This window comes from Poecilia reticulata, linkage group LG18, assembly GCF_000633615.1.
Source record: "Poecilia reticulata strain Guanapo linkage group LG18, Guppy_female_1.0+MT, whole genome shotgun sequence".
NCBI classification, from domain to species: domain Eukaryota; kingdom Metazoa; phylum Chordata; class Actinopteri; order Cyprinodontiformes; family Poeciliidae; genus Poecilia; species Poecilia reticulata.
In genome coordinates, this window is record NC_024348.1 from 5,322,745 (window position 1) to 5,332,640 (window position 9,896).

At 37.2% G+C, this 9,896-nt stretch overlaps 1 long non-coding RNA gene across 2 annotated transcripts; it reads right to left on the reverse strand.

Moving 5' to 3' along the window:
• Positions 1 to 1,779: 1,779 nt before the first annotated feature.
• On the reverse strand, positions 1,780 to 8,964 carry LOC103480223 (uncharacterized). 2 transcript variants are annotated; one of them, XR_536063.2, is made up of 7 exons: positions 8,545 to 8,964; positions 8,378 to 8,475; positions 4,347 to 4,413; positions 4,146 to 4,241; positions 3,218 to 3,334; positions 3,100 to 3,143; positions 1,780 to 1,868 (listed from the first exon to the last, which is right to left on the reverse strand). It is a non-coding gene; the product is annotated as an uncharacterized LOC103480223 (long non-coding RNA). The 2 variants fall into 2 exon arrangements; XR_001777538.1 differs by having other exon boundaries at positions 8,159 to 8,475.
• Positions 8,965 to 9,896: the final 932 nt, after the last annotated feature.

Consider the following 9,896-nt stretch of genomic DNA (forward strand, 5'->3'; position numbering starts at 1 on the left):
ACAATGAGTCATTGCTTCTGGGTTTTCAGTTCAGTTTGAGTTATTTTGAAAATAGGAGTTTAGTTTGTGTGTGGCTTCCTTTCAGGCCTCATCTTGTGATTTTCTGTAAAAGGGTGAGTTGATAAATAACTTTTCAGAATTAATTTATTTTTAACTGTAATAACTAAATCTAACTATTTAAGGAAGCAACATATGGCAGTTCAGTGTTTGTGAAAACTTACCTCTGTCATTTCCTTCTCCCTGGAGGTCTGAACATTCCCTGCTGGTTTGTTCCGATTTTATCAGCTCTGGGACTGAACCACACTAGAACATGGATAAAGGTCTGTGTTTCATATTATTCTGTTTTCTGTGTTAGGTTTTGAGTACTTATTGGGATTGATTTAAGATGTGTTTTGTACTGGTTGCCAGGTCGATGTGTTTCGACCTGGCCAGTCGTGCAGTTTATACCTCACACAACCATCAGCTTGGCTCATGGTAGGTGGCTCCTGCAGTTCTGCTCTTCTCAACGCATCCTATCTGTCATACTCTTCCGCTCCAGCTAATTTGCCTAGCAGATAGGTTGCTGTAGCTCACGTGACCCCTGATAATCAACAGCGATTGGCTGTTGAACAATCCCGCGAGAATGATGATGATATATTTGAATTATCACAAGATATTTACCATGGGAACATAGAGAAGAGAAGAAAAGAATAAAATGGGAAGATGGAGGTTGGACTTTACACCTGGGTTACATGTTGGTGTGGTTTGGTTATTCTATTGCACTGAAATTAAGGAAACTTCAGCTGATGTCAGCCGGACCTCCGTAACTGCTTGACCATCATGACAAACTGTGACATAGGTATTTACCAGTAAATGATAATTTTAATCATCCAATCTGTGTTTTTTCTGTCTGCCCACTAAAATATAAAGTGGTCCTAAAACATGCTGAACTGTCTTGTTTTTTTTTTTTTTAAAGCTTAACGCTAGCTAAGCTAACAGCTCAGCTCAGAGCTCCAGCATTTCCAAACGCAGCTTTCCCTCCTTGGGCCCTTATCACTAAAAAATATTGTTATTTATGTGCTTTGGACATAAGAGATTGTTTAAAACAGAAAAACATCAGCTTCTAATGTGTCCATTTAAACCGCCATCTTGTGAGGGGCAACACGCTCTAAATTCTCTATCTTAGTACAGGACAATACTAAATTAGATCCATCGCTGCAGTGAACTGAGAATCAATTTTTCCAAAAAGGTTTTAGATATCTACTTCAGCAAATTAATCAAACTTTTCTTTCTCAAAATAATGTTTCTTTATTTCTGCATTAGAAATTGGTTATATGGAGCTCATAAAAAAAATAGTCATTTAGTTTAAATTAATCTTAGTTAAAAGCTAAGAGTTGGAACTGCTGAAAACGGCAGACCAGACCTGGCTGTCTGAGTAAGAAGCTAGTGTGGACTGCAGGCCCAGTCTTCATGTTTGAGGTGATTTTTTTTCCACCAGTGGAAACTTCTTTACAGTAATAACACCTTCACCACAGCAGTGGAGGCCAAACAGTTGACACTATTTCACACTGAGGTTAGCAGACTGTTAGCAAAGTTGATTGTAAGGGAAATTCATAAAACTTCACTGTTGTAATTTAAATTAATTTGACATTTTATTGTTTCTCAAAGCGGTGTTGCACTTGCAATACTCATTTGGCAAACATTGCACCACATTCAAACAGGTTTAAATCAGTCATGTGAGTTGTCTTTTTCTTGCTTCAGACATTTACTTCTTTGGTCTCTACTCTGGAGTACACACAAGCCTCTTCCGTGTCCCCTTGAAGCTGTTGTTCTTTACTCCTCCTCAGATTCACTGCGGCATAATGGAGACTTCCTGGCTGACGCTCCTGCTATGGATGGAAAAAGTGGAAATTACTGTAAAACTAGAAAAATGTGTATATCCTGCAAAAACACATTATGAATGATGGTCAGCTCATGAATGCAGAGACACTTGTTGCATTGTAAACTTTTTAAAAAGTAACAAGTAAGTTGAAAATGTGGTAAAGAAATAAAGTAGAAGACAATGGAATGGAGAAAACTGAAAGTGAAGCAGAAAGCTACTCAAGAAGTGATGAAAGCAGAAGAAGTGAGTGAACCTGATCTGTTCAAAGGAGTTCTAGAGCAGAAGGAAAAGGACATCAGCATGAAAGAAGAAAAACTGAAAACTTGGAAGCATGGTTGTATTTGGATAGCTATAAAGCAGTAAATTATTGCTGGGTTTATACTGTTTTTCTAAAACTGCTTATCTGTTCCAAAGACCCCTGCATCCACAAGAAACAACAAGAATGTCCCAAAATGCTATTTTTTTTACTCCTCCAGGCCTCTAAGTGGCGCTAAACATGGAGAACGCATAAGGCCTCTACATGAAGCAGTAAAGACGACAAGACAACAAAAATGGTGAACTAAAAAGCTTGAGTGGAGACTGTTGTGTGGAGTGATGACAAAGTCGAGCTTCTTCTCCATGTCACGTTGGATTATAAAACTGATAAACTACAAGATGAACATGTAATCCACCATAGTTATACGTTTTGGGGGTTGTAGGTCAGGCTAGAGGTTCTGCGTTTTCACAGAAGTGTTTTTGCTGTTCACATGGAAGTGAAAGCAAAATTGGTGACATTGAAATTGTAGCAAGTTAGCTAGTAGTAGCCTGCACTCAAGGCTTTACTACAAGTACATTTTTTTGCCAGCATTAGCTGTAATGCTATCATCAGCATTAGCATTGTTTTTATCAATAGCGAACATAATCTACTATTTGGTAACATTCAATGGTTTATCAGTAGTTCACTTTCATTCAGCTAACATACCAAAATTAACTAACACTCCATGATTAGCATGCAATGTGAATTACTCGCATACCATTATTAACTAAAGTGGTGACATGACAGCATTATCATGATAGCCAGAAGTAGCATAGTTAACACCAACGCAATCTTATTATGATTAGTAATAATAACAAATACATTAATAAGAATAAGAACAACTTTGTTTATGAAGGAAAGTCCTGAATAACTACAGGGAGATAAAAAAAAATGAAATGATAAGATGTCTTAAAAAATATTGAAATATTTCTACTGGACTTACTACAGCTGCTCTGGTTGAAGGAGATCCCTCATTGGCATCAACTCCTGTAAAACAAAGTATGACCAAACCATGCTGTCAGACTGATGCAGAGAGATTAGAATTTATTTCATGGGCTCACCTTCACAGACGCTCTTGAGTTTTAAGCTTAGTTTGTACATGAAGGAAGACAAAACAAGGACCCCGATGATAGATAGTGCCAGAGCTGCACTCAAACAATACACCAGGAGAAGCGGGACTGTAGTGGGTGATGGCAGAGAAAAGCAAACATAGTTGTGTTAATGTTTTGTAAAACAAGAGAAATTTAATTCCTGTAGATCTGGTTGGAAAGCTGCTTTGACCAGACCACGTACCTATAATTTCTATCTTTGTTCCCCCTCCAAAAACAACCACACCACAGGAAGCCAGAGCGCAGTGGTAGGTCCCTGCATTTGAGGATCTCACAAGATCTAGTGCAAGGTTGGAAGCGCAATATTTACCACAAAATGTGCCAGATGTACAGTTGCTGTCACTGGGATACATGAGCGCAGGTTACAACCCTGCATGTCTGAACCAATAGAGGCCATCAGAGGTCATTGTCAATGTCTTGAAAGCAAAAGCAGCACAGAAGAAAATGTTTGCTGCACAAATGTAGCCAAGTCAATTGACACCAATTTTGTCTGATTGGAAGAAGGTGGGGGTTGGATGACCTTTATTGACCTCTGGAAATATTTATTAATATCTTTAAAATGACAGCGACACGAAAGAAATTTTTTGCTGCACAAACACCAATTTTGTTAGATTTGAAGAAGGTGGGGGTGCCAACTTCACTGAGGTAAACTTCTTGTCCAAACATGAGATCAACGCATCGTAGAAAAACAGAGTAACAGGTTCCTGAATCCAAAGACTGGAGATTTGAGATTATCAAGTCATTGATTTGCAACAACTTTAAATATGTTTTTTAATGTGCTGGTGAAGTTTCAATTTCTATGCTTCATTCACTTTCGTATAATGTGAGGTTTCCCATCCAGACTTGTACCAAAGTAGGTAATTTACAGAATTAGGCTTACATGAACAAAGTACAGTCATTGTCTCTCCAACTTTAGCGGTCCTTATCCCAGTCTACTGATGCATATCTGAGGCATTGTTGATGGAAAGCATGTCGCCTGTATGGAAAAGCACAGATTCACTATTTTTGTAGTTCTAAATATGCACTATTTTCAGAGTCAGAGCAGGGCTCAAACAACCAGAAAAATACCACAAATACTCACTGTTTTTGCAGAGGATCAAGAGAACCACAAAGACTGGCTCCGTCTTCAAAGCTTTGTGGTCTGTATTCTGAGTTATTAGACAAACAAAGATCATATCTGAGATCAATTCCATTTGTGATTGGCTAATATAAATGGTTTAGTTCAACATTCAGACTAGTGATTGGTTCCAGTCTCTGAGTGATGAGGTGATTGGAGGTGGAGTTGGGATCAGTTTAACCCTTTCATCAAACAAAGGGCAGAGGGTGTGACTAAGTTGATACCATGTGAAGGAAACTTTGCATCGACAACGAGAAACTGTTATATTGGTTTTTCACTTGTTGGTTATGTTTATGTTGCCTCAATATTCCTTAATTGAAAAAAAACTTGAAAGAATATTTAACAAATCTTTGTTTAAAGACAGTTTCAAGATAAAACTGAGTAGGAGATGGAACTTTTATTGTGGACCTTTTCACCTTATTCTTTTTGAAAAATATACATAGTACTTTATCATAAGCTGACTCTGTTTTAACTAATACAACCAATGGTGATTTGTGGATGCAGGTGTTCCCTGATGCATGCTGCTGGTTTTCCAATGGAATTGAACAATAGTGTTTATGGCGAGGTCACCCAATATTAATGACTTTGCCATTTAAGTTGGGCATTACCTGTAAAACAGATAATGTTCACAGTCTTCACAGATTAAAAAAGAAGACTGGGTTTTGTTTTCACACCTGAATTGCTATGAATAAAGTTTCCTTTTTCTTTTTCTTTTTTTAAAAACCTAAGTTCCTGGTCCAAAAATCCAACAAACTTTATTTGACTGTTATTATTTTTGTTAAGTAAAAAGTGTCATTTTGACTCATTTGGATGAAGAATATACATAAAATCTGAATCATTGAAGATATTAGTAGCTGGGCAATAAATCAATGACAATACATATCACGATATACAGGTGATTAATATCAATTGATAACCCATCCAATAAAATATTCAATAATTTCACTGATCTCAAAACCAGAACCGCACAGCATTCTGGGAAAAAAGTTTGGGTCACTCAACCTCTGAAGAGTGACCCCTGAGGCCAGTTTGATAGCATCAACTGGCCTCAGTTATTGGTTACCTAGCAACAATCTGTTGACTAACCTGCTTGGCAGTTTCAGGTTTCACCTCAAATTACTTTAAAAAAACAAACAAAAAAAAACCAACTGTGTTCAGTGAAAACTGTGGATAAAACAGGAAAAGTCACCCCACCGGTTTGGCAGCACTTCAGCTTTTTAAAGCAAAAGACAAATCAATAATTATCGATTATTGTCGACTGACATGAGATGAAAAACTTAATTTTATTCAATTAATTTAGGTTCATTTATTCCTATACTTTCTATAATGATTGTGTCTGTAGTCTCCATTACTTGTAAGTATTTCTAATGAATATTTTTTTGTATTTATTTACTAACTTTGTAGTTCAGTAATTTTAGCCTGTTTTATTTTATTTGGACAAACTGAACATTGTCCAGAGATAAAAAAAAAACAACAACAGTCTTTTGGCATTTATTAACAAGAATGTTAATAAACGTGTCCCTGCCAAATAAATTAAATTAAAATTATTGTTACTGAGCAACACTTCACGTTTCAAACTACCTGAGTCACAGAGTCTCTCCATAGGACGACTACCTAATGTTTTCTTAGACATAAAGTATTAAAAAGCAACGCTAATCCTGAGATTGTCGCCTCAGATAAATGCAAGAAAGAGCAGGAAGTGTTGCCTCATGAAAATATTTTCCTATTATCACAAGAAAATAAAAGTTTCTCTTTATTCCCCACACGCTCGATCACACTGCTGGAGATTTGCCAAGTCAAAGTATGCAGGTGGAGACCTGTTTGTTGGTTTTGACAAGTATCAGTCGACGTATCTATGGGAACAAGGTCATATTTGTTATTTTGCAGCAGAGCAAAATAACAAACAACCAAACAAACATCCTGCTTGTAGGTGAGGAGAGACCGACGAAACCACAGAGGCTAGAGGCGATGAGAGCGAGTTTGACCAGAGCAGGAAGTCAGAAAATATATTTATAGATATGTATGTATGTATGTGTGTGTGTGTGTGTGTGTGTGTGTGTGTGTGTGTGTGTGTGTGTGTGTGTGTGTGTGTGTGTGTGACTGGGTTTGCATGTTTTATGTTTGTTTGTTTTTTAGCACAAGCATTTTCTACCCATTTTATTAATGGATTAATGCACATCATATTGTCAACAACTATTTATTTATATATTTGTTTATTTATTTTTACCTGCTTGAACTCCTTTATGTCACTATTTTATTTCTCGTTTTTGAAGTTTTCTCAGTTTTCCTGTCGCCCCCTCTTGTGGGCACTAGACAAACTGCAGCCTCATGTGAAAAACCCCCCAACTCATTCATTTCTGTAGGCTTTATATCTGCTTAAAGAGAGAACGGAGAAAGCATTATTAACAATCTACTGCTATATTAGACATTTATTATTATTATATTGTCTAAAATCTTCCATGCGTTCAAAGCTTTATTTTAAAAGATTCAGCAGCTGTCTGTGCGCCTTTTGGCCAGTAGGAGGCAGCAGTAGCTCACCCAAATATCAATTCAGTCTTTATAAGATATTTATATAACAGATTATTTTTAAAATCGTGACATAATGGAATTTTAATCAGTAGCTTTGGTCTTAACAGTCTTTATTTATTTATTTTTAAGCAGTAAAAATCAACAAGGCCGCTGACGTGATAAATCAAGCAGAAAGTTGCAGTTCGCTTTTACTGCCACCAGAGGCTGCTATGACGAAAACATGAAGTTATAAGACTTGAAACTATGACATTTATGAAGTTCGTGAGGTGGAAAAATAAATAAATAAAACGTTTTTGACATGAAACACTTATTTTCTAATATGTATGAAAACCAGCAAATGGGTGAAACATGAGTGAAAATGAATCACTTCAATAAACTGAGTCATTTTTACTCATGAAAATCTATTATTCTGCAAACCAGGACCAAAAGAGTGTAATTACTGAGAAATAGGCAATTTTACTATTAATGGGTTAAATTGAGAGGACTTTGTAATGAAGAGAAAATGAGTAAAAAATAAATATATGAGTAAACAAAGATAAATCCAGAAAAAGAAAATTTCATCCGGAAAAACCTCGTAAAATAATTGCATTAAATGGAAATGTTTAATTATTTATAATGAAAAAATATTATTTTGAAACTTTAAATTGTTTAAAGTCTGTTTTATACTGCTATAGCCGACTTTAAGCAAGTCTTTATATAGAGGTGTGCCGATCGATCGGCCACCGATTATAATCGGCCGATTTCCGTGAAAAACTGTAAGATCGGTGATCGCTGATCACGGTCTGTTGCCGATCGCACAAACCTGTCCCCCCCAATATTAGAGACAGTCACATTCTCTCTCTCCCCGACGAGGGACCCCGTTGTCAATCAGTGCTGCTTCCTAAGTGGACGCTGCAGTCTTTCTGGCTGGACCGATGCAAAATATGCATTTAATTGTATTTGACTGTATTATTATTATTGATATTAAATGTGATCTTTAGGTTTCAATGACACAATCACAAAAGAAACCGTTTGATCTGAAAAGACATGACTCACACTCCATTATGAATTCCCGTGTCTTTTGAAGGTTAACCTGCTTAACCATAATTTTTTCATGTTATGATTCATCACAGATCACAGAGATCAAACCGGATCCTCACTTTAAAAAAATAACGTGGTAATTATTTTTGGCATTTTACTCCAGGTTAAAGGATGGGCAGCTTTCTCAACTGGTTTTACTTTTTTCTGCAGTTCACTCTATGACTCACTCATTGTGAGGATGTCTTTCTCCAACTTCCTTATGACCATAAACGTTTTTAAAGGTTCTTGTGGCTGTGTGATCCTTGTGTGACTTTTGACGTGTCAGAACAAGGAGCGACTTGTATCCTGAACCAAAGATCTGACAGGCATCTGTGACGATGGTTGTACCGTTTTAGGTTTCGCAGGAACAGCTTAGGGTTTCCAGGCATCTGTGACGATGGTTGTACCGTTTTAGGGTTTCCTCGATCAGCTTCGATCTTCTCTCTTTATAATGGAAGTTGGATGTTCACGGCGCAGGCAATTTCCACAATTTCATAGCGTAGCACTGGAGAATCACACATTAGCGATTAGCTCCATCCACAGGGAGATGAATGCAGTCGGTTTTTGTAAATACCTGAGAACATTGAGAGTTCACCCAACAGGACGCGTCAGTGTCTTCTGAAAACGATGTTGTAGGTTATGTGGGGCCAATCGGTGGCTCTGTTACACTCCCACAGAACAACATTCGACATCAGCACCACGTTGGTTATTTGTGACAGTGAGGCAAACGCAAGACAGATTAAAAAAAATAAAAAATAGAAACAGCTTGCATGTAAAAATGAAACGTGTTTTGAAATGTAGCCACTCTGGAACTGTGAAAGTCCCACCTGCCTGTCCCTAACCATCTACAGTACGGATGTGAAAAGTCGGTTCTCGAGGGCCAGGATCCTGCGTGTTTCACTTCTCTCCCTGGATCAACACACCTGGATCCAACGACGGCTCATTAGTCCAGACACATTATAGAATCGGCATTGAAACTGTACTTCTCCAACTCAAGAATAGTGGAGGTTTATGAAGAGAAATAGTTGCTACAGGAGATACAAGGATTAATAAAAGATCCATAAAAAAATTATAAAATCAAGCCAGATATGTTTATGATGAAGGGATAACATTATAACATAATGTAAATGGTCCAAAAAGTCAATTTTCTTTCATTGTAAAAGGTATGAGATCATCCACCTGTCATTGTTCTGACCAAACAGCAATGAAAGTTTTCTGTTATTTATTTGAGGACCGTCTTTCAGCCAATCAGATTTATCCTGCCTTGCTGGATTTTGTTTTTGTAATGCCACAGCAAACAGTTGTCATGGTTTCAGACAGCACGCACCTGCAGGGTGGGATCTTGAGCGTGAGGTCACGTTGCAACATGTTTAAATAGAGCGAGAAAGCCAACTCCCGCTTGTGCTTTTCAGACAGTCTCGTTGTCATGGGCAAACTTCAGGTAAGGAATTGCTGCCGTTTCATCTCAGAACTGATCTAAGGCAGATATTGAATTTTTAAAAATTATCATCATCACTCAGTAATTCAGAAGCTACTTTAATTTCCTGGCTTGTCTTGTTTAGACTGGTTATCCAGAGCAGGTTTTAGTCTAAATCAGTGTTTCTCAACCTTTTTTGGGCCAGCGCCCCCCTAGCCTTTATCCAGGTCCCTCACCGCCCCCATCAAAGAATTTATAGTCTACTCTGCACTGAATATTATATTATTAATATTACTATCGCTGTTGTTGATGTTTTGATTTTTATGGTCGTTTCTGGATTAATCATTAAAAATTATTTCCCAGAGAATAAAAAAGCCATGTGAATAGAAATTATTTTCACGGGTGTCTAAGAAAAATCCACTGAATGGACATTCAAGTTAAAATCAGTAGGCCTAACAGCAGCCAATCAGAGTGGAAACATATTCTTATTCTTTGCCATTTTCTAGTTG